Source organism: Rhinoraja longicauda, chromosome 11, assembly GCF_053455715.1.
Source record: "Rhinoraja longicauda isolate Sanriku21f chromosome 11, sRhiLon1.1, whole genome shotgun sequence".
NCBI classification, from domain to species: Eukaryota; Metazoa; Chordata; class Chondrichthyes; order Rajiformes; family Arhynchobatidae; genus Rhinoraja; species Rhinoraja longicauda.
Window position 1 is genome coordinate 53,426,443 of NC_135963.1, and position 25,036 is coordinate 53,451,478.

The window sequence follows — 25,036 nt, forward strand, 5'->3', positions numbered from 1 at the left end:
TCTTTCAACATATGATAGTCCCGCCATTCCAGGAATTAACCTAGTAAACCAACGCTGCACGCCCTCAATAGCAAGAATATCCTTCCTCAAATTTGGAGACCAAAACTGCACACAGTACTCCAGGTGCGGTCTCACTAGGGCCCTGTACAACTGCAGAAGGACCTCTTTGCTCCTTAGTGATGCACTGTAATCCACCAAACATCGAATACATGATTATTTTTTTTCTCACACTGTGGCTAATGATAGTTTTGTTTTGGAAACTAAATGAGGCACAACAAGTAATTTGCTGCTAATCTGACATGGAGTAGGAGATGAGGAGAAGAAAATAAGGGCACCAACAGGAGCTCCCACCTCACAATTACACAGTCAAACACCCCGCGGTAACAATCACAGATCAACAAATGTACTTAATATATAGTCACTCATATTAGGGCTAATGTGGATAAATACAGAGGGGATTCTTTGTGCTTGAATCATGGGGTGTTAGCAGACAGCTGGTGTACACAAGGACATATTGTTGTTTTGTTCAGTTTAGTTTAGATTAGAGATACAGCGCTGAAACAGGCCTCTTCAGCCCACCGTGACCGCACCGACCAGCGATCCCCGCACACCAACACTATACCACACACGCAAGGGACAATTTACCATTTGTACCAAGCCAATTAACCTATAAACCTGTACGTCTTTGGAGTGTGCGATGAAACTGAAGATATCGGAGAAAACCCACGCAGGTCACGGGGAGAACGTACAAACTCCGTGCGGTCAGCGCCCGTGGTCGGGATGGAACCCGGGTCTGTAAGCACTGTAAGGCAGCAACTCTACCGCTGCGCCACCGTGCCAGCCCAGGGACAGTTTCCATCCAGTTGTTATCAGGCAACTAAAACATCCTATCAACAACTAGAGAATGGTCCTGACCTCCCATCTTCCTCATCGGAGACCGTTGGACTATCCCTACGGCACGGTGGCGCAGCGGTAGAGTTGCTGCCTTACAGCGAATGCAGCGCCGGAGACTCAGGTTCGATCCTGACTACGGGCGCCGTCTGTACGGAGTTTGTACGTTCTCCCCGTGACCTGCGTGGGTTTTCTCCGAGATCTTCGGTTTCCTCCCACACTCCAAAGACGTGCAGGTATGTAGGTTAATTGACTGGGTAAAATGTAAAAATTGTCCCTAGTGTGTGTAGGGTAGTGTTAATGTGTGGGGATCGCTGGGCGGCGTGGACTCAGTGGGCCGAAGGGCCTGTTTCCGCGCTGTATCTCCAAATCTAAAAAAAAATCTAAATCTAATCGGATTTTACCTTGCACTAAATGTTATTCCCTTTATCCTGCATCTGCAAACTGTGGACTGCTCGATTGTAATCATGTATAGTCTTTTTGCTGACTGGATAACACGCAACAAAAAAGCTTTTCACTGTAACACATGTGGAAGAAACTGTCTTGAATATTCCAACAGATAGGGCATTGTCCGATTCACCATTGCGGACATTGGACTTTGTCTATGGAACTGATGCGCTACAATGCTGAGAACCATATTCTACACCCTGTATCTCCCCCTATCTATATCTAGATCCTCTATCTATTGCGCTTGAATTTGACTTTATTGTATTTGTGCACAATATTATCTGTCTGTCGGAGAGCATTCAAAACAAAACATTTCACTGCACCTCGGCACACAGCACGCTAACAAAGCTAAAACCTAAACGTTTTCTGATTGATTTGTTCAACTATTCAGTGGATGTTGCTGAGATATACTGGGGGATTTTGTCTTCGATTCTTTAATTCCACCAAAATACTCGCTAATTTCCTGGGGGAGCAAAGATCAAACTTTATCCAGTTCAGTCACTGTTGATGCAGCACAGAATCAGCAGAACCTTGTGTTACTGTACGTGACATATCCAAACAAGCTCACAATTTAGAGGAGTAGCATTAGGCCATTCGGCCCATCGAGTCCACTCCGCCATTCAATCACGGCTGATCTCTGCCTCCTAATCCCATTTTCCTGCCCTCTCCCCATAACCCTTGACACCCGTTCTAATCAAGAATTTGTCTATCTCTGCCTTAAAAATATCCACTGACTTGGCCTCCACAGCCCTCTGCGGCAATGAGTTCCACAGATTAACCACCCTCTGACTAAAGAAGTTCATCCTCACCTCCTTTCTAAATGAGCGCCCTTTAATTCTGAGGCTGTGACCTCTGGTCCAGGACTCTCCCACCAGTGGAAACATCCTTTCCACATCCACTCCATCTATGCCTTACGTTATTCTGTAAGTTTCAATGAGGTTCCCCCTCAACCTTCTAAACTCCAGCAAGTAAAGGCCCCCTCAACCTTCTAAACTCCAGTGAGTGAACTTTAGACTGAGAGTGAAGCTGTAGAATTCCCCATTCACCTAGCACTCTGCTCCTCACAGGTTACAGTGAGGCACGCTCTGAGCTGTGAATGCCTGGGAAGAGCTTTGATCTCGGCTCCCTCAAGAACTGCAGGGGATCTTAGTTGGGATTAGACACTGAAGACATAACTTGCCACTGTAAAATTCCTCGTAGTGTGCAGGGAGTGGATGAGAAAGTGGGATAACATAGAACGACTGTGAATTAGTTTAGTTTAGAGACACAGCGTGGAAACAGGCCCTTCGGCCCACCGAGTCCATGCCAACCAGCGATCCCTGCACACTTACACTATCCTACACACACGATGGATTTTTTACATTTATACCAAGCCAATTAACCTACAAACCTGCACGGCTTTGGAGTGTGGGAGGAAACCGAAGATCTCGGAGAAAACCCACGCAGGACACGGGGAGAACGTACAAACGCCATACAGACAGCAGTCGGCCCCAGTCGGGATCGAACCCGGGTCTCTGGCGCTGTAATGCAGCACCTCTACCGCTGCGCCACCGTGCTGCCCACGGGTTGGGCCGCTGCCTCACAGTGCCAGGGACCCAGGTTCGATCCTGATCTTGGGTGCTGTCCGTGTGTGGAGTTTGCACGTTCTCCCTGTGATCCTGTGGGTGCTCCGGATTCCTCCCACATCCCAAAGACATGCGGGCTGGCAAGTTAATTGGCCTTCTGTAATTTACCCCTAGTGTGCAGGGAGTGGATGGGAAAGTGGGACATAGGACGAGTGTGAACGGGTGGATCGATGGTTGGCGTCGACTTGGTGGGCCGAAGGGCGGGTTTCCATCTGTATCTTTCAACCAATCTTTCAATCAATCCATTTTCCAGGGTAACAATTGCGCAGTCAGAGTCTGGAGCAGGGTCCCAACTCAAAACATCACCCATCCGTGTCCTCCACAGATGCTGCCTGAGCTGATGAGTTGCTCCGGCACTTTGTGTCTTTTTGTGTATTAACCAGCATCTGCATTTCTTTGATTCTACACAATCAGTAGCTGAAGGACTGAAGGCTATTTATTCACAAAATGCTGGAGTAACTCAGCAGGTCAGGCAGCATCTCGGGAGAGAAGGAATGGGTGACGTTTCGGGTCGAGACCCTTCTTCAGACTGAAGGCTAGCTTGGAGCCAGTTCACCAGCACCTCAGCCAAACTAGAGGACAGGCATCCTCTGACGAGCAGGTGAGGAACATTGGTAAAGTCGGCCATTCGGCCCCTTCCTATCATTCAAGCAAATCTACAACAAACACATCCGCTGGCAGTGGCTTACGAGGCAAGGCAATATACAAGGCAAGTAGACAAAGAGCAGTACAGCACAGGAACAGCCCCTAATGCCGACAATGTCCATGCCAAACATGATGCCAAGACCAACTCTTATCAGCCTGCATGTAATCCATATCCTTGCATTCCCTGCAGATCTGTGTACCGATCCAAAAGTCCCTTAAACACCATCTCTCACTACAACAGCATGTTCCAGGCCCCTAATGCACTTTAAACTTTGCCTCTCTCACCTTAAATCTGGCCCCATAGCAGAAGCATCCATGTCGTGGGGCTGGAAACTGGACATGTCCTGAGCTCATTCTGCTACCACCATCATCTACTGTACAGGTGATGGCTCCCACTGACTGTCGCCGGAAGCTTGCGTCCTTTTCAGGACAGACGATGACAGTGATGTAACATTTGAAACATGGATGATGGACACGGAAGAAGACCTTAAAGCTATGCCCTTGAGTATTTGATATTTTCATCCTGGGAATATTTGACATTTCCATCTGTGAATATGAGATTTAAAATTATTGGTTGAGTTGGTAGCAAGTGGGGTTTTTTAGTGCAAAAATCTACGCCTCCCAAACTTGGTGCAATGACCCAATACTTAACTTCCTTATCTCCTTAGGAGGGATTTCATGGTTGTCTGCCTTTATCCTAAATTCCCAATGCTTGGGCAAAACTAAATCCCTCATCTCCTACTCATTGTATTATATCTGCCTACCTTTCAATGCCCTGAAAGTATCATGTTAGCTCAATGCTTCCCAAACTCTAGGGATGTCAAACCTACCTTAGAAACCCACCAAAATGGCGTATAAGATGGCATCAACCAACATTTGCAGTTCATTTCTTGTATCATTTAAAGGACATTTGGACAGTTACATGGATATGAAAGGTTTAGAGGGATATGGGCCAAATGCGGGCAGGTGGCATTAGCGTAAGGTGAGGCATGTTGGTCTTTAAACTTTAGAGATATAGTGCAGAAACAGGCCGTTCAGCCCATCGAGTCCATGCCGACCAGTGATTACTCCATACACTAACACTACCCTACACACGAGGGACAATTTTACAATTTTACCAAATCCAAATAACCTACAAATCTGTACGTTTTTGGCGTGTGGGGAGGAAACCGGAGCACCCGGAGGAAACCCACGTGGTCACAGGGGGAATGTACAGACTCCGTACAGACAGCACCTGTAGTCAGGATTGATCCCGGGTCTCTGGCGCTGTGAGGCAGCAACTCTACCGCTGCACCAGCATGGGCAAGTTGGGCCGAAGGGCCCGTTTCTGTGCTGTATGACTCTATGACTGTAAACAGGCTCAGCAACATCGTGGTTGACAGTCACAACGACCCTAATTGGCAGCTCTGGGCTGTCAAGTAATGCCGCAAGTTGCGTTCAGATGCACTGAGTTTAGAGATAACTAGGATAACTTGCCGACTGAGGAAATGTGAGCATTGATGAGCTTCAGAGCTCCAAGTTCTTCAGCAATTCCTGTGATCATTCTGTCTTGAACAAGGTCAGAATTCCAATCAATTCACATTACGCTGATGGAATTTCTTCCTTTAAAAAAACCCAATTCCTCAGGCCAGTGGGCTGAGACGGATTTGCAACGATGACAGAATCTTTTTAAGCAGCACTAATCTCCGCGTACAAACAGACAAGGGATAGACAACTATGCCCAAGGGTAGGTCCTGGAAGGAAAAATATTTTTGTTGCTGTAACAGATTTTTATTATTATTCTTTGACCAAAGAGTTTTCCGCATATCTTTTCCTTTTGCGGGTTTATCTCGAGGGTATGTGAGGCAGGGTTTGCCAATCAGTGGTCAAGCAGCATTGAAATGTAACACCACAATGAGACACCTTAAAGTCTTCACTGATGTTAAACTGACAGGGGGGTCTCTTGGCTCAGCGTACAAGCAGAAAGGACGTGTCATTTGCAGAATTAAAACTGTCTGGAGTCCTTTTGTACTTGAAACGTTTGGTACTGAGTTCACGACAATAGGGTGGCACAGTGATGCAGCTGGTAGAGTTGCTGCCTCACAGCGTCAGAGACCCGGGTTCGATCCCGACTAAGGGTGCTGCCTGTATGGAGTTTGTATGTATTCTCTGTGACCGCGTGGGTTTTCACCGGGTGCTCCGGTTCCCTCCCACATCCCATAGACGTGCAGGTTTGCAGATTAATTGGCTTCAGTAAGTTGTGTGCAGGGAACGTGATAACATGGAGCCAGCGTGAACGTGTGATTGATGATCAGCGCGGATTCGGTGGGCCGAAGGGCCTGTCTCCAGGCTGTATCGCTAAACATATCCACAGACACAGACACAGACACAGACACACACACCCACACACACACACAGACTAACACACACAAACACAGACTAACACACACACACACGCACAGAGTAACACACACATACACAGACTAACACACAGACTAACACACACACATACACAGACTAACACACACAAACACAGACACACTCACAGAGACTAACACACACAAACACATATACACAGACTAACACACACAAACACCGACACACACACATACACAGACTAACACACACAAACACAGACACACACAAACACAGACACACAGACTAACGTACACAAAAACACACTCACACTCACAGGTGAACACACACAAACACATACAACACACATACAGAAACATAGACAAGCACACACACACAAACACACAGTGCAGAGTTGGGAAAGTGAGGACATATTAGTCTGCTTGGCCTCTGCACAGTCTCCAGCTGTTACTGCAACAGCAACATGCCAAACTGGATGATTTTAGTAGAGCTCACGGTTCATTTCCCGATCAGCAGAATCACACTTGCCTCCCTGATAGTCTTCCTACTATGCATGGTATCCCACTGCCGCTGCCTCCCCTGCCCAGCAGTGAACACTCCCCACCAGCCGGCGTTCGGCGTTCTGAATGAATCCCCCGTCTCAACATTTCTTCCACACATAAGATAGACACAAAGTGCTGGAGTAACTCAGCGGGGCAGGCAATATCTCTGGAGAGACGGAATGGGTGACGATTCAGGTCGTGATCCTTCTACAGACTCCCAGTTTCTTCCACACATTGCAGGTTCATCTGCAGGCAGCAGTCTCTATGACTGATACGCGACTGATACGCGACGATGCTGAGAGCTATATTCTGCACTGTAATTTCCCCTTTGCTCTACCTATTGTTCCTGAGCTTAGCTTGATTGTATTCATGTATGGTATTATCATATTTGATTTGATAGCGTGCAAAGCAAAGCTTTCCACTGTAATCGGACACCGAAGATAGACACAAAATGCTGGAGTAACTCAGCCGAACTCTGGAGAAAAGGAATGGGTGACGTTTCTGGTCGAGACAAGATCTTCGGACTGAGAGTCAGGGGAGAGGGATCAGTCCTGCTGAGTTACTCCAGCGTTTGGTGTCCATCTTTAATGTATTACCAGCATCTGTAGATCCTCCCTACACCATTATTGGACAGGTTCATGGAGAGGAAAGGATGGACGGCCATGGGCAGAAGCAGGCAGATAATGTGGCATCCATTTCTGCACAACCTGAGATGTGGCATTCGTTTCTGTGCTGCATGTCTCGTGATGATTCATGTCACGGGCAGCACAGTGGAGCAGCGGTAAAGTTGCTGCCTTGCAGCGCCAGAGACCCGGGTTTGATCGTGACTACGGGTGCCGTCTGTACGGAGTTCGTACATTCTCCCCGTGACCTCGTGGGTTTCCTCCCTTTTTTTAACAACACAAAGTGCTTTTATTCAAAACAAACAAAAATATAGAGCAGCAACACGATAAAAAACTGCCTGTAATCACAGTTTACACACAGACAGTTATCAAATTAAAATATCGGCAACTTGACCAACAATACACTCGACCTCCCGCGGCCACCAACGTTCACGGAAGGCCTCCGGAGTCCACGTGGGCACCGCGTGTTCCCTCTCCAGGGGCACGCAGGCATGGATGTAGGCCTGGAAGAGGGGCAGGCAGCCGACTATGGTGTGACCATCGACTACCCGCAGCCAGGACCCGCCAACGGCCATCTTGGCCAGGCCCAGGAGCAAACCGACAGGGAGACCGGCCCCTTCCGTGGGTATCATCCGGGTGCTCCGGTTTCCTCCCACATCCCAAAGACGTGCGGGAGTGTAGGTTAATTGGCTTCTGTAAATTGTCCCTAGTCAATCTGCACCGACAGTAGAACAATGATATTCTTACTTGCAAAGGAAGGAACTGCAGATAGACACAAAATGCTGGAGTAACTCAGCGGGTCGGGCAGCATCTCTGGAGAGAAGGAATGGGTGATGTTCACTCAGAGTGATGCCTCACTCTGACAGTGCAAGAGACCCAGGACACTCTCCTGACATCAGTCTGGAGAAGGGTCACGACCCGAAACATCACCCATTCCTTCTCTCCAGAGATGCTGCCCGTCCAGCTGAGTTACTCCAGCATTTTGTGACTACCTTCGATTTAAACCAGCATCTGCAGTTCTTTCCTACACAAGGAACTGCAGATGCTGGGCTATACCAAAGATAGACACAAAATGCTGGAGCAACTCACTGCCTCAGAGGGCAGTGGAGGCCAATTCTCTGAATGCATTCAAGAGAGAGCTAGATAGAGCTCTTAAGGATAGCGGAGTCAGGGGGTATGGTGGGGGAGGGGATCACTGGTCGGCGCAGACTCGGTGGATGGGAGGGGCCTGTTTCAACGCTCTATCTCCAAACTGAGCGAAACTGTTCACTATGCAGGTGTCCAGCACACCCTCTGATTAGTGTCGGCCTTGACCGAGCACACCAAGTGCCTGCCCAATGAGGCTTTAGCTCTGCGGCTTCGCACAGACTCCTGACAGGAGTCCTCAGGCACGTCTGAAGCAACGTTCTCCTGTCATCGAGTAATCAACATGGGATCAGACGGCAGAAAGATAGGCACAGGATGAATAAATCATGAGCAGTGCTGGGATGCAAAATGCCTCCTCACACACCACGATGAATCCCCAGGTACTGTGCTTTCATTTGTAAAAAAGATAATAACATTTCTATCAATTGCAGATTAATACCTTGTTTTACAATAATGCAGTTGGCATTAACAAACGTGAATTCCAGCAAGTTGGTTAAAGCTTGTTCATTTTGGGGAACACTTTTTCTTTTATCCAAACATCGGGAAATTGTGAAAGGAGGTTAATGGCCAGATTCAAGAATCGAAAGTGTTTAAATGTCTGGAAGGAACTGCAGATGCTGGTTTAAACAGAAGATAGACACAAAAAGCTGGAGTAACTCAGCGGGACAGGCAGCATCTCTGGAGTAAAGGAATGGGTGACGTTTTGGGACGAGACCCTTCTTCAGACTGAGTCGGGGAAAGGGAAACAAGAGGTATAGTTTTGGCCGCAGCAAACAATGGTCTGTTTCCCTTATCATTATTATTTTTTGCGTGTCTTTCATTCATTTGTTCGATATCTTTCTACATCACCGTCTATATCTCTTGTTGTTTCCCTTTCCCCTGTCTCTCAGCCCGAAGAAGAGCTTCGACCCGAAAATGTCACATATTGATATTCTCCAGAGATGCTTCCTGTCCCGCTGAGTAATTCTGGCATTTTGTGTCTATCTTGCGTTCAAACGTCACCTGCACCGACAGTGCAACAACGATATTCTTACTTGCAAAGGAAGGAACTGCAGATAGACACAAAATGCTGGAGAAACTCAACGGGTCGGGCAGCATCTCTGGAGAGAAGGAATGGGTGACGTTTCGGGGTCGAGACCCTTCTTCAGACTGATGTCAGGGGAGTGGGAGGGACAGAGATAGAATGTAGTCGGAGACAGTAAGACTGGTGGGAGAACTGGGAAGGGGATGGAGAGAGAGGGAAAACAAGGGTTATCTGAAGTTAGAGAAATCAATGTTCATACCGCTTGGGTGTAAGCTACCCAAGCAAAATATGAGGTGCTGTTCCTCCAATTTGCACTGGGCCTCACTCTGACAGTGCAGGAGACCCAGGACACTCTCCTGACGTCAGTCTGAAGAAGGGTCTCGACCCAAAACGTCACCCATTCCTTCTCCCCAGAGATGCTGCCTGTCCCGCTGAGTTACTCAGGCATTTTGTGACTCCCTTCAATTTAATTCTGTGGAATTCTCTGCCTATCTGTGGAATTCTCTGCCTCAGAAGGCAGTGGAGTCCAATTCTCTGAATGCATTCAAGAGAGAGCTAGATAGAGCTCTTGAGGGTAGCGGAGTCAGGGGGTATGGGGAGAAGGCAGGAACGGGGTACTGATTGAGAATGATCAGCCATGATCACATTGAATGGCGGTGCTGGCTCGAAGGGCCAAATGGCCTACTCCTGCACCTATTGTCTATTGTCTATTAAACCAGCATCTGCAGTTCTTTCCTACACAAGGAACTGCAGATGCTGGGTTATACCAAAGACAGACACAAAATGCTGGAGCAACTCAGCGGGTCAGGCAGCATTTCTGGAGAAATGGAATTGGTGACGTTTCCAGTCAGGACCCTTCTTCAGACTGAAAGATAGAGAAGGCCAGAACAAAACAGAGCCAGCAGCAGAAGACCTCAGGAAGAATGGAGTTCACAATGGCCCATTGTTGGCTGGGGAAGATCTGCTAACAACAAGAATTCTTACTTGTTGCAACTTAACAAGCCTGTAAATTCAATAGCACGCAGATAATATAAAATCATCATTAATACAATAAATTAACAACCCCATGATAGTGCAAGAAAAGGTCTGCTGGGGGTGCACCCAAAGACACAGCTGCTGAGGTTAGCGTTGTGCGGTGTTCAAGAGCCTGATGGTTGTTGGGAAGAAATTGTTCTTGAACCTGGAGATCACAGCTTTCAGTCTCCTGTACCTCTACCCCACTGTGGACATTGGACTTTGTCTCTGGAACTGGTGCACTACAATGCTGAGAACTGTATTCTGCATTCTGTTATCTTCCCCTTTGCTCCAACTATCCTTTTTATCCTTTTTCGCCAGAGATGCTGCCTGACTCGCTGAGTTACTCCAGCACTTTGTGTCCATCTTTCAGACTGATTACTGCAAATCCTGAAACTCTTTTGATATGATAATCTGACCTTAGTTTGCTGCTCTTCCTACACAGATTTGAGTTTAGGAGCAAAGAGGTCCTACTGCAGTTGTACAAGGCCCTGGTGTGACCGCACCTGGAGTATTGTGTGCGATTTTGGTCTCCTAATTTGAGGAAGGACATTCTTGCTATTGAGAGAGTACAGCATAGGTTCAACAGTTTAATTCCCGGGATGGCTGGAGTGACATATAATGAAAGAATGGGTCGACTGGGCTTGTATTCACTGGAATTTAGAAGGGTGAGTGGGAATCTTATCAAAACATTAAATTCTTAAAGGATTGGACAGGCTAGATGCAGGAATAATGTTCCCCATGTTGGGGGAGTCCAGAACCAGAGGTCACAGTTTAAGAATAAGGGATAGGCCATTTAGGATTGAGATGAGGACATTTATTTTCACCCAGAGAGTTGTGAATCTGTGGAATTCTCTGCCACAGAAGGCAGTGGAAGCCAATTCACTGGATGTTTTCAAGAGAGAGTTAGATTTAGCTCTTAGGGCTAAAGGAATCAAGGGATATGGGGGAAAAGTAGGAAAGGGGTACTGATTTTGGATGATCAGCTGTGATCATATTGAATGGCGGTGTTGGCTCGAAGGGCCGAATGGCCTACTCCTGCACCTATTTTTCCATGCTTCTATGCTTCCAAGACGTACAAAGTGTACCTGCAATACTCATAACAGCATTTAAATAAAATTATTAGCAGAGAGTACAAGGGCAGAGAACAAGTACAGCACAGGAACAGGCCCTTCGGCCCACAATGTCCGTGCCGAACATGACACCATGTTGAACTTAAGCCCTCTGCCTGCACATGATCCACATCCCTCCATCTCCTGCTTCTCACAACAAGCACTGTTCTGATGCTATCATTGAAGAGGATTTTAAACCAGGGCGCGGATATGCAGGGTATGGAGGGATATGGATCGCGTCCTGGTAGATTAAATCAGTTTAACTCGGCATCCTGTTCAGTAGACATTGTGGGCTCCAGCGTTGTGTCCATCTTCTGGACTGTCCTGTGTTCCGTGAATAACGAGAAGCCTCTCTGTAGGCCCAAAATAGAATTCTGACCATTTTGCATCTGCAGCACAAGAATTATCCTGATTCAGGAATTGAAAACATACGAAGAATATTCCCAATTTAAATAATCCCACATCCATCTAACTTGCAATGTCTTGGGATCCATTAACTATGCAAAGTGCAAAAAATAATGTGTTCCATTCCGCTCCACATCCCCGAGAGGCATAAACTATAGTAAAAAGAAATTAAGGTAGACCAGCTTGAAAATGTCAAGATATTCTGCCAACATTAACTTTTACGCACTGCTACACAAGTAATTTGCAATGCTCTCTCCTGCAATGCAATGTTATTGTGTAGTATATCTCATTCACAGTCAGACCACGAGGTGGAATTGCTTAAATTACCTCTTTGAGGATGAACCAGGTTCTAATGTTCATCTTTTGTTTTTAAATATCAAGATATTTGGAAGAGAAACACTGGCCGGTCCATCATGTGTACTGACCTCCCCACCATCAATGGGATCTACAGGAGGCGCTGCCTCAAAATGGCAGCCAGCATCATCAGAGACCCACACCACCCTGGCCACACCCTCATCTCACCCCTGCCATCGGGAAGAAGGTACAGGAGACGGAAAACTGTAACGTCCAGGTTCAGGAGCCGCTTCTTCGCAACAACCATCAGGCTGTTAAACACTACAACCTCCAAATAGGCCCCAAACTATATATCCAGCATTGGGGCATTATTTTTGACTGTGCACTAATTTGCACTTCGAGAACCAGAGGACATAGGTTTAAGGTGAGGGGGGAAAGATTTAATAGGAACCTGAGGGGTGACTTTTTCACTCAAAGGGTGTATGGAACGAGCTGCCGGAGGAGGTAATTGAGGCAGGTACTATCGCAGCATTTAAAAAACATTTAGACAGGTACACGGATAGGACAGGTTTAGAGGGATAACGCAGGCATGGGTAGGACTGGTATAGATGGGGCATGTTGGTCGGCGTGGGCAAATTGGGCCAAAGGGCCTGTTTCCACAGTGTATGACTCTATGAATGGATTATTGTTTGTCCATTTGTTGGCTTGTTTCTTTCATAAATATATACCAAACTATGTTTCTGTTGCTTACTATGGGTTTTACAGAGTGCTATGTTTACATATCTGTTGTGCTGCAGCAAGTAAGAAGTTCACTGTCACGTTTCGGGACATCTATCTACTAAAACTCTCGTTTGTCATCTTGTTTGTGACTGAACTTCAGCCAAAACGGTACACGATAGCGCGACAATTTTAGGCCCACCTTACTCACCATTGTCACTTTAGTGATAATGCAAGTAGTTTTATTGAAATCGGTGCTATATTTTTTAAGTTATTCACATTTTAAAGTTTAAAAGGAGGGGAGGGGGAGGGGAGGAGGGAGGGAGCGGGGAAGGGGGGAGTGGGGAGGAGAGGGGAGGGGGGGGGTTGAGGAGAGAGGGGAGGACAGGGTGCTGCACCAATGCAGGAGAGGTTTGGGTCCAACTTGGTCTAGTGTACCAATAAAACACTCTTGACTACCTAGGCTCTGCACCGAAAAAGGCCAAGCCAAGTGATCGTGGGCAGGTGGCCCCAACAGTATAGGTGAGCACACACTGACCTACCTGCCTGCCTCCAAAGGTGCAGCCATGGCAACTGACCAGTGACATGTCCCTGGCCACAAGCCCCTCCCCCGGCACTACCTTGCCGGCAAATCACAGCCCCCAGAGAGCGGGTGGGGTGGGGTGGGGTGGGGTGGGGTGGGGTGGGGTGGGGTGGGGTGGGGTGGGGTGGGTCTTACTGCTTGTGAAACTCTCCCACCAATTGTAAACTTTCCAAACATTTAAAATGCACATGTTTTATTTCTGTCCGAATGTTCTGTGCTTTGGAAAGGGATGCTTTGCGACATGAAACATTAAAAAGTTACTTATATTTACCTTGATAATTAAAAGTTCCTCAGCTTTCACGAATCAAGAATGTTTTATTGTCCTGTGTCCCAATGGAATTCTTACTTGCAGCAGCACAACAGAATATGCAAACACTGTGATAAAAAAACAAGATAAAAGTTCAGTGGACACACATTTTATTGTATCATTCACGTTTATCTTAATAACTTAAAGTTCTGTCAAATAACTTTTTCAGTCAGAGAGTTGTGAATCTGTGGAATTCTCTGCCTCAGAAGGCAGTGGAGGCCAATTCTCTGAATGCATTCAAGAGAGAGCTAGATGGAGCTCTTAAGGATAGCGGAGTCAGGGGGTATGGGGAGAAGGCAGGAACGGGGTACTGATTGAGAATGATCAGCCATGATCACATTGAATGGTGGTGCTGGCTCGAAGGGCCGAATGGCCTACTCCTGCACCTATTGTCTATTATTAGAATATTTATGTTTATCTTAATAACTAAAAGTTATTAGATTATTTATGTTTATCTTAATAACTAAAAGTTATTTTTGTTTTTATACAATTTATTTTTAAATTTGGACAGGTTGTGTGAGTGGGCGGATACATGGCAGATGCAGTTTAATGTAGATAAGTGTGAGGTTATTCACTTTGGAAGTAAGAATAGAAAGGCAGATTATTATCTGAATGGTGTCAAGTTAGGAAGAGGGGATGTTCAATGAGATCTGGGTGTCCTAGTGCATCAGTCACTGAAAGGAAGCATGCAGGTACAGCAGGCAGTGAAGAAAGCCAATGGAATGTTGGCCTTCGTAACAAGAGGAGTTGAGTATAGGAGCAAAGAGGTCCTTCTACAGTTGTACCGGGCCCTGGTGAGACCGCACCTGGAGTACTGTGTGCAGTTTTGGTCTCCAAATTTGAGGAAGGATATTCTTGCTATTGAGGGCGTGCAGCGTAGGTTCACTAGGTTAATTCCCGGAATGGCGGGACTGTCGTATGTTGAAAGGCTGGAGCAACTAGGCTTGTATACACTTGAATTTAGAAGGATGAGAGGGGATCTTATTGAAACATACAAGATAATTAGGGGATTGGACACATTAGAGGCAGGAAACATGTTCCCAATGTTGGGGGAGTCCAGAACAAGGGGCCACAGTTTAAGAATAAGGGGTAGGCCATTTAGAACAGAGATGAGGAAGAACTTTTTCAGTCAGAGAGTGGTGAAGGTGTGGAATTCTCTGCCTCAGAAGGCAGTGGAGGCCAGTTCGTTGGATGCTTTCAAGAGAGAGCTGGATAGAGCTCTTAAGGATAGCGGAGTGAGGGGGTATGGGGAGAAGGCAGGAACGGGGTACTGATTGAGAGTGATCAGCCATAATCGCATTGAATGGCGGTGCTGGCTCGAAGGGCTGAATGGCCTACTCCTGCACCTATTGTCTATTGTCTATTGTCTATTGTCTATTTTAAAAAACAGTTGCCTGCAAAGCTAGCAACAGGTGAGAATTTCATTGTTCCAGTTTATATCCGGTGCAAAAGACAATTAAACATTTTGTATTAAACTTATTTATTCGCGTCATCGCACAACTGTTTGCCAATAGCGAGCAAATGTTGGTGCCACGTGGTTGGCCTCTGCAAGATCCTTTACAGTGCATGTGTCGTGCAGCATGTCACAGCTCAGATGTTCCGTAGTCTGGAGGCCCCGTCCTCACTCGCAGTCTGCCGCATCTTCAGTGTATCCCCACTTCAGCATGTTCCATTTGCTCCTCCCCGCGCCTGTCTGCAGTCTGTTGAGACTGTGCGCCAGGTTCTCCACGGTTGGTCGGGACCTGGTGGGAGTTTCTCAGAGGGATCGATTGCCATGTGAGTGTCTTCCGGAGATTTCTCTAGTCTCTCTTCCCAGAGGTTGGGCCTTCTGGACGATGCACTGCAGTCCAGGGGCTGGACAGAAGAGAGGAAACTAATGGTTTAGTATTAGACTAAAGCGGATTGTTGTTTAAGGAGTTTACATTTCTCCTGGTGTCAAATCAATGCGGCAGGTTTCCTACTAATATCAAAGGCACGCTTGGATCCCGCGTGAGGGGCGACTGTGCTAGCTACACAGTGAAGGCTGGGGGATTTCAATCCTTGGAATCTACCGATGCATCCCAACCCTCCTCTTAGTGCCAAAGATACACACAAAATGCTGGAGTAACTCAGCGGGCCAGGCAGCATCTCTCTCTCTCTCGAAGGAATAGGTGATGTTGCGGGTTGGGACCCTTCTTCGCATCTTGTCAAAGAGACAATCTTGCCAAAGAGACAATCTCTTTGGATTATTGAGTCTGAAGAAGGGTCTCGACCCGAAGTGTCACCCACTCCTTCTCTCCAGAGATGCGGTCTGGCCCGCTGAGTTACTCCAGCATTTCGTGTTCATCTTCGGTTTAAACCCGCATGTGCAGTTCCTTCCTACACAGCTCTTTGGAAGTGTTTCCCACAGGTGTAGGAAATGAAGTCACGGGCATGCCTCTCGTTTCCCAGTCCTTTCCAACTGAACTGCGAGTCTTCAGCTGAATTTCACCCTGTAAACACTTGACCTCTGGGGAACAACCTCACTAACTCTTGGCTTTGTAAGAACAAGGAACTGTAGATGCTGTGCTCGGAAGGAAAATTGTTCAGAAATTGTTCAGCATCTGCAGTTATCTTCTTATACTTAATGAACTGTAGATGCTGGTTCACACTACCTGCTAGGCTTGAACTATCTCTGACGTCTCTGTCCCCTTCCTCGATCTCTCTGTCTCCATTACAGGGGACTGACGTCTACACTAGTGTAAGTGGGGCATCTTGGTCGGCGTGGGCAAGTTGGGCTGAAGGACCTGTTTCCATGGTGTGTGACTCTATGATTCTATTGATCAACTTCTCTGTGGATTGGCACCTTGTCGTGGTGGAGAAGCTTGTGTGGTCCTGAGATCCTGAGAGCGATGACGTCTGGAGCTAAGCTCCTGGTAGGGCCACCCATGGCGGTAAGGCCAAGGGGGAGGTCCCTGACAAAGAGCAATCCAACCAAGACCTCAACGGTGGAACAAGCGGAGGGTGATGGCTGACTTTAGTGGAGCGTCACAACGGCTGGGAAGGCGGATGGATGAAGGCTGCAACAGAAAAGGGTCCCTGGTGGTCTTGGGCTCCGTGCCACTGGATCCTGACCCAGATCTGTCAAGGACCGTGTGGTGGCTGTCTGTACACCAGTCTCCCCACGTTAAACAAAGTCACGCACAGGCGTCCGACCCTATGGAGAGACAGTCACGCTCGCTTTGAGTGATCGCCGATGATGGTTGTTCACAAGTACAAAAACAACACTTAAATGTCAGCTTGGACAGGCGCACGGGCAGGAAAGGTTTAGAAAGTTTTTTTAGAGTTTTAGTTTAGTTTAGAAAACAGGCCCTTCAGCCCACTGAGTCCGCACTTACCAGTGATCCTCTTATGCCAATTCTTTCTCACACACACACTAGGGACAATTAGCAATTTAACAAGCCGATTCACCTTGAAACCCGTGAAGCACGTCTTTGGAGTATGGAAGGAAACCGGAGCACCCGGGGAAAACCCACGCTGGTCACGGGGAGAATGAACAAACTCCGTGCAGACAGCCACCGTAGTCAGGATTGAACCCGGGTCTCTGGCGCTGTGAGGCAGCAACTCTACGCGCTGTGCCACCGTGCTGCCCCTATGCCCACCCCACATCCGTTTCCCCCACTATCCCATCCCTTTCCCCTCCAGCATCTCCTTCCATCTCCATCCCTCCTCCCTCTGGCTTCACATATCACTGCTCTTACCTTCTTAAGTCTACCAAATGCAAGCAAATGGGACTAGCTCAGAAGGGGCATCTTGGTTGGCATGGACTAGTTGGGCCGAGGAATCTGTTTCCCCGTTGTATAACTCTATGACTCTACAAAGTATGGAAGGTCACGTTTCATGTGTTGACTATTATTTTCTTAAATGAGAAAACCTAACCCTCTGTCATGTTAACAAATGCACAGCAAAGTGCAAATGCACAGTGCTCTATTGTCACCGGCAATAAAACACAGATTTCGCTTCAAATTAACTTTTACAACAAGCCGCATGTTTTGGTACACGAAAAAAGTAAGATAACCAGAAAAAGCATAATGTGGGACTTAATTGAGTTTAGCCGTTAATTGTTGAAATAAGTTATTTGCACTTGATGTATAAGAATAATGGAAATGAAAATTTAAGTTCAATATTGCGTGTGAACCTATTAAGAACAGTATTCTGATGCACATACTGTATAAATTGATAGAAATGCACAAAGTTGGACAGTCAATTACGCTTCACTGAGAAATACATTAGAGGTTTATTGTAAAGCACATAACTATTGTGTTCAGAATGCTCTGACATCTTAGAATACAATCATTGCAATAATTGGTCCTTTGGAAGGGAGTGAAAGGCAAATGCTTAACAATAGTATCGGCCACTACATACAAGTCTGCCGCATCTTCCCTTCCCTGCCTGATTTCTTTTTAGCTGGGACTTTATATTCAGCCTTGCTGAGTTAGTGCAGAATGGCTCATTGGACAGAGCCAGCACTTTGCCAACCCGTAGCCCAAGTGTCAACCGTTCACGCGAATCACTGGTTTCTCTGAAGGGAAATAAAATGTGCAAAGTGCCTTTTTATAGATAGGCCATGAACACCGCATCATTTAAGTTGACCACCGCCCCAGCCGGACAACATTGTCGACTTCTGAGACAACATCTAGCTGTCTGCAACAAAAATGCAGATGCTGATTTAAATCGAATGTCGGCACAAAATGCTGGAGTAACTCAGCGGGTCGGGCAGCATCTCGGGAGAGAAGGAATGGGCGACGTTTTGGGTCGACACCCTTCTTCAACCTGGGAGCCAGGGGGAGAGGGAGACACAGGGATCAGGAAGGGTGAAGTGTGAAAATGAGACATCAAAGATGAAGTTTGAATTTTCTAATTTCAAGTAAATATTGACTTCTCTAAACTCAAGTAAACATTGACTTCTCTAACTTCAAGCAACCCTTGCCTTCCCTCGCTCTCCATCCCTCCCCCTTCCCAGTTCTCCGACCAGTCTGTCCCCCTGATTAAATTTTACATCTGTATGCTTCGTTGCCACCTTCTCCTAGCTCGCAATGATCTATTCTACATTGTCCATTGACCTGCCTCTCCTTTGATGTCTCATTTTCACAACGTACACTTCCTTATCTCTGTGTCTCCCTCTCCTCTGACTCTCAGAGTTACTCCAGAATTTTGTGTCTATCTTTGGTGTAAACCAGCATCTGCAGTCCCTTCCTAAACGTTTGAAATAGTTGCCTTCCAGGCGTTGGACATCACAGGGCCCGGCGATCAGAGCGCAGAACGGTTCAAACGCTTGGCAAATGTCGTGCAGCAAAGAGCTGCACTTTCCTCGAAGGAGCCAATTAAAGGCTCCAGTCACTTCATGGGCAGATATCACATCTTTCTATGTACTAAAACTCTCGTTTGTTTGTTTGTTTGTTCCTGAACTACAGCCTAAACGGATAGCGCAACAAATTTAGGCCCACCTTACTCACCATCATCCCTTTTGTGCTAATGGAGGAAGTTTCATTGAAATCGGTGTTATATTTTAAAGTTTAAATCTGTCTCCTGGGGAGGGAGGGGGGAGGGAGGGAGGGGGGGAGGGAGGGGGGGAGGGAGGAGGGAGGGAGGGGGGAGGAGGGATAAGGGGGGATTGAGGGGAATGGAGTGGAGGAGGGGAAGGGGGTGGAAGGGGGGTAGGGGAGGGGAGGGGGAGGGGATGTGGAGGGTGGGACTCTCTCTTCACTTGCACAAACAAGATGGACGCCGTTAGTGGAGCCGTCCGCCCGCAATCAGGGGCTCCCCTCTCCTCACTCCCTAGGATAAGGTGAAAGGGGGGTGGTGGGGAAAGGGGAGATGGGGGAGAGTGAGAATGGCAGTGGGGGAGAAGAGAACGGGGGGGGGTGGGGGGAGGTAAGAGCGAGGAAAAGGGGGGGTTGTGGGGAAATGGGAGGTGGGGGAGAGCTAGAGTGGGGGTGGGGAGGAGAGAGTGGCCTCCTCAGTCACACCCTCTCCCCTTCCCTTCCCCCCCCCCCCCCCCCCTACGAGGAATGGGCCCACTTTGTCTAGTATATTACTAAAACTCTCATCTTGTATATATATTCATATATTTGATTGTATAGCAGTATGTTCCCAAAATACAGCCAAAACGATACACGTTAGCGCAACAATTTTAGGCCCACCCTACTCACCATTCCCCTGCGGTCTCAAATGATCAAGTTTTGTTACATTTTAAAAGCAATTAACTTAATAAACTTTAATAAATGCGCTTCCCCCCTCCCCCCCGCCGGGAGGACCGGCACCCGTCCCGGCATGCCCCACGCCTGACCTTCCTCCCATGGTGCAGCGCGGCGGCAGAGGGTCAAACAAGATGGCCGTCGCCATCAAGCTGCCCATCAACTAGTGGGAGAACTGGGAAGGGGGAGGGGATAGAGAGGGGAAGCAGGAACTATCTGGGTTGTAAGCTGCCCAAGCCAAGGTTGGGTATTGAATACAAGAGTCAGGAAGTCATGATGCAGCTCTGTCGGACTTTAGTTAGGCCGAATTTGGAGTATTGGGTGCAGTTCTGGTCACCCCATTACAAGGAAGGATGTGGAGAGTTGGAAAGGGTGCAGGAGACTTTACCAGAACCATGCCTGGATCAGAGGGTATTTGCTACAGAGAGAGGTTGGGCAGACTTGGATTGTTTTCTCTGCAAACGGCGGAGGTTGGCGGGTGACCTGATGGAAGTATATAAAATTATGAGAGGCACGGATAGGGTAGACAGTCAGAAGCTTTTTCCCAGGATGGAGAAATCAAATATTAAGGTGAGAGGGGCAAAGTTTAAAGGAGATGAGCGGGGCAAGTTGTTTTACGCAGAGGGTGGTGAGTGCCTGAAACCCACTGACTGCCGGGGGTGGACGTGGATACAATAGGGGCATTTAAATGGCTTTCAATAAGCACATGGATCTGCAGGGGATGGAGGGACATGGATCACATACGGGTAAAGGAGATGAATTTAACTTGGTATCATGTTCGGCATGGGCATTGTGGGCCGAAGGGCCTGTGCTGAAGTACTGTGCTGAAGTACTGTTCAGTGCTCTGAGAAATGATGGGAGAATTGGCAGCCTCCTGAGGTACAACCCTTACCCTGCTGGCTGTCTCTACCTCCTCAATCACCTGCCTCGGGAATGGTGTCAGCTTCCGTGTGCAACCTGGACATACTCTGCGCTCCCCATCCATCAGAGTTGCAGGAGATGACAGCGTACGCTGGCAGGCTGCCTGCCTGATATTCGGTCCTGACCGAGCTCAGATTTCCTTCCGCTCAATCGCAGGGAGATTAAAACAGTTGCATTCGGACCTTGACAAAAAAAAACCACGGCACTAATCTGTAACTCTGACAGCTCCGGCAGGCTGAGGCGAGGCTGCAGGCAGGTTGTCTGATCTGTAGCTGAACCCTCAGCTTCAGAGCTTCAAATGACTGCCCTCACGTTTACTGAACTAACTTTCACGTCAGTTCAAGATGCAATGGCCAAGGCTTTTTAATTTCCCCCAGGTTTAGGTTTAGTATTGTCACGTGTACCGAGATACAGTGCAAAGGTTTTGCACCGTCCTGCACGGCCTGAAATAGGCCGCGGGGGCATCAATGACAGCCCCAACGTGCAGCGGCAGCGTCTTCGCCCGTCCCGAATCGTGGGGCTGGGGTCGGCCCGCTGCGGACCTTTCACCGTCCGGCGCGGCCTGGAACGTGGCAACTTCAACAACCTGACCGCGGGAGAAGACGGCAGGGGAAGAGAAAAGACATTCTGGCCTTCCATCACAGTGAGGAGGGGACTGGAGGAGACTCACTGTGATGGATGTTTCTTTTTGTTTGGTGTTGGTTTATGATTGTGGGTGTTATTGCTTATTTTTATTGCTCTTATTGTTGGATTGTGGGTAATCTTTATTTTAATTGTACATTTATGTGTATGTGACAAATAAAATTGACTATTGACTATTGATGCCATCCAATCACAACAAATGATACCGTACATGAATACAATCAAGTCAAACTCAAGTACAATAGACAAAGCAAAGGGGGAGATACAGAGTGCAGAATATAGTCCTCAGCATTGTGGAGCACCAGTTCCAGGGACAAAGTCCAATGTCCACAACAGGGTAGAAGTGAATCGAGCAGTCATATCATATCATATCATATATATACAGCGCGAAAACATGCCTTTTCGGCCCACCAAGTCCGCTCTGCCCAGCGATCCCCGCACACTAACACTATTAACACTATCCTACACACACTAGGGACAATTTTTTACATTTACCCAGCCAATTAACCTGTACGTCTTTGGAGTGGGAGGAAACCGAAGATCTCGGAGAAAACCCACGCAGGTCACGGGGAGAATGTACAAACTCCTTACAGTGCAGCACCCGTAGTCAGGATCGAACCTGAGTCTCCGGCGCTGCATTCGCTGTAAAGCAGCAACTCTACCGCTGCGCTACCGTGTCACTTAGCTAATGGTGGGATAGAGGTGAATCGGGCTGTCTCCTAGCTTACGATGGGGTAGAGGTGATTGGGCAGGACCTAAACTAATGCCCCTGCAGTAGCCCTGAAAACATCCCAGTGGATCCGAGATGAACGCAGGCAGAAAGCTAATTGAAGGCAGGTCCCCCACCATTTTGTGAAGGGCTGGTGCTACAAATGGATGACAACAAGCATTCAAGAGGCTTTGAGACAGGTTCACGGACATGCAGAGAATGGGAATATGGATCACGTGCAAGCTGAGGAGATTAGTTTAACAGCATAATTTTTAGCACGGACATTGTGGGCTGAAGGGCCTGTCCCTGTGCTGTACTGTACTGTTCTACGTTGTTTGTTCTCTGCAAATGAGCAGAAGTCATAAATTGTCATTCCAACCATATCACAGGTGGAAACAACTTTGTTCGCTACCTCAGGAATTGTTTTTAAATTGAGGAGCTTGCTGAATTTCCCATCATCTCTATTTTCTGTCCACACCACGGCCTGTGGATTTGTTAAGTCTAGCTCAGCGTTTGTGAGAGATTATTCGCACATTGTCAGCAGAGGTATTAGGCTAAGAGCAGACCTGAGATCTAAATTCTAGCGTTATCTACACCAATTTCTATTTGTGCAGGCAACTCAAACATCTGTCTTAGACTTTAGAGATACAGCATGGAAACAGGTCCTCAGGCCCACCATAGAAACACAGAAACATAGAAACATAGAAAACAGGTGCAGGAGGAGGCCATTTGACCCTTCGAGCCAGCACCGCCATTCATTGTGATCATGGCTGATCATCCACAATCAGTAACCCGTGCCTGCCTTCCCCCCATATCCCTTGATCCCGCGAACCCCTAGAGCTCTATCTAACTCTCTTTTAAATTCATCCAGTGAATTGGCCTCCACTGCCTCCCGTGGCAGAGAATTCCACAAATTCACAACTCTCTGGGTGAAAAAGTTTCTTCTCACTTCAGTTTTAAATGGCCTCCCCTTTATTCTTAGACTGTGGCCCCTGGTTCTGGACTCCCCCAACATGGGGAACATTTTTTTGAACGTGTCAAACAGTGGTTACCCCGTACACTCGCACTACCCTACACACTAGGGACAATTTTACCGAAGCCAATTAACCTAAAAAACCTGTATGTCTTTGGGATGTGGGAGCAAACCGGAGCACCCAAAGAAAACCCATTTGGCCACAAAACATACAAACACCGTAAAGACAGCACCCGTAGTCAGGATCGAACCGGGGTCTCTAGCGCTGTGAGGCAGCAACTCTACCGCTGTACCACCGTGCCGCCCGTGATCAAAGCTTTGTTCTATGCACCAGAATCATAGTCTGAAGACGGGCCTCGACCCGAAACGTCACCCATTCCTTCTCTCCAGAGATGCTGCCTGTCCCGCTGAGTTACTCCAGCATTTTGTGCCTATTTTTTTCACAGACTTGCACAAAAAGGATATGATTCTGGTGGTAGACCAGAAGCATATCCTCTTTGTGCAAGTCTGTGAAAAAAATAGACAGAGTACCTCAACTGTTTCTTTGCATGGATCGGCTGTAGAAAGTGGTGGACACTGCCCAGTCCATCACAGACACTGACTGACCTGCTCACTATCGAAGGGATCTGCAATGGATGCTGTGTGAAGAAGGCAGCTAACAGCATGGCTGACAATGGTGGGCATAGGGGAAAGCTAATGTCCATGCTTTGACCGATAAAGACCCTGGCCACCCTCTCATCTCGCCACTAACACTGGGAAGAAGGTGCAGAAGTCAGAAAACGGTAACCATTAGGATCAAGAACAGCTTTTTTCCAACAACCACCAGGCTCTTGAACACTACACAACACCAACCAATAGGTAGGAACAAGGAACTGCAGATGCTGGCTTACAAAAAAAGACACAAAATGCGAGAATAACTCAGCCAGTCAGGCAACACCGCTGGAGAACACCGAGTGAAGAAGGGTCCTGACCAGAAATGTCACCAATCTGTGTTCTCCAGAGATGCTGCCTGACCTGCTGAGTTACTCCAGCACTCTGTGACTTTTTTTTAACACTAACCACTACCACAGCAACTACGATCCACTGTAGGCCAACAAGTAAGAATGGTTGCCTATCCGTGTTCTCCAGCGATGCCTGACCCACTGAGTTACTCCAGTACTTTGTGTTTTTTTTTGTTGTTTTTTTGTAAACCAGCATCTGCATTTCCTTGTTCCTACGAGAATTTATTTGCTCCATTGCCGCTACCTATAACACTCTTGACTCAGTCTAGTTTAGTTGAGTTTAGCTTATTGTCACGTGTACCAAGGTACAGTGAAGGGTTTTTGTTGCATGCTATCCAGTCAGCAGAAAGACACTACGTGATTACAATCGAGCCGTTCACAGTGTATAGATGCATGTTAAGGGAATAATGGTTGTCGGAAGGTAAAGCCAGCAAAGTCCGATCAAGGAGAGTCCAAAGAATGCCCACATGGTCACAGGGAGAACGTACAAACTCCATACAGACAGCCCATGTAGTCAGGATCGAACCCGGGTCTCTGGCGCTGTGAGGCAATGGCCTTTCTGCTGCCTTGAAATAGGATGCTTTGCAGCATTTTTTGGCTTTCCATGTTGCCCTGCCCCATCACATCCCATCGCGCAGAAGCTGCACACTGTGAACCAATGCTCCTCGGTAGCCCAACATACAAGGTATGTGACTACTGAATGGCAAAGGAGGCAGGAGCACTTGATCTGCTGTGACATAGTGCTGCAGCATTGTAAAGTGAAGCATCTTTCCTCTGGCAGCTTGTCGGAAAACCTTATTCTGGGTCTCGCAGTGCTATTTGAGCGTCAGTCAATGTGAGATCAC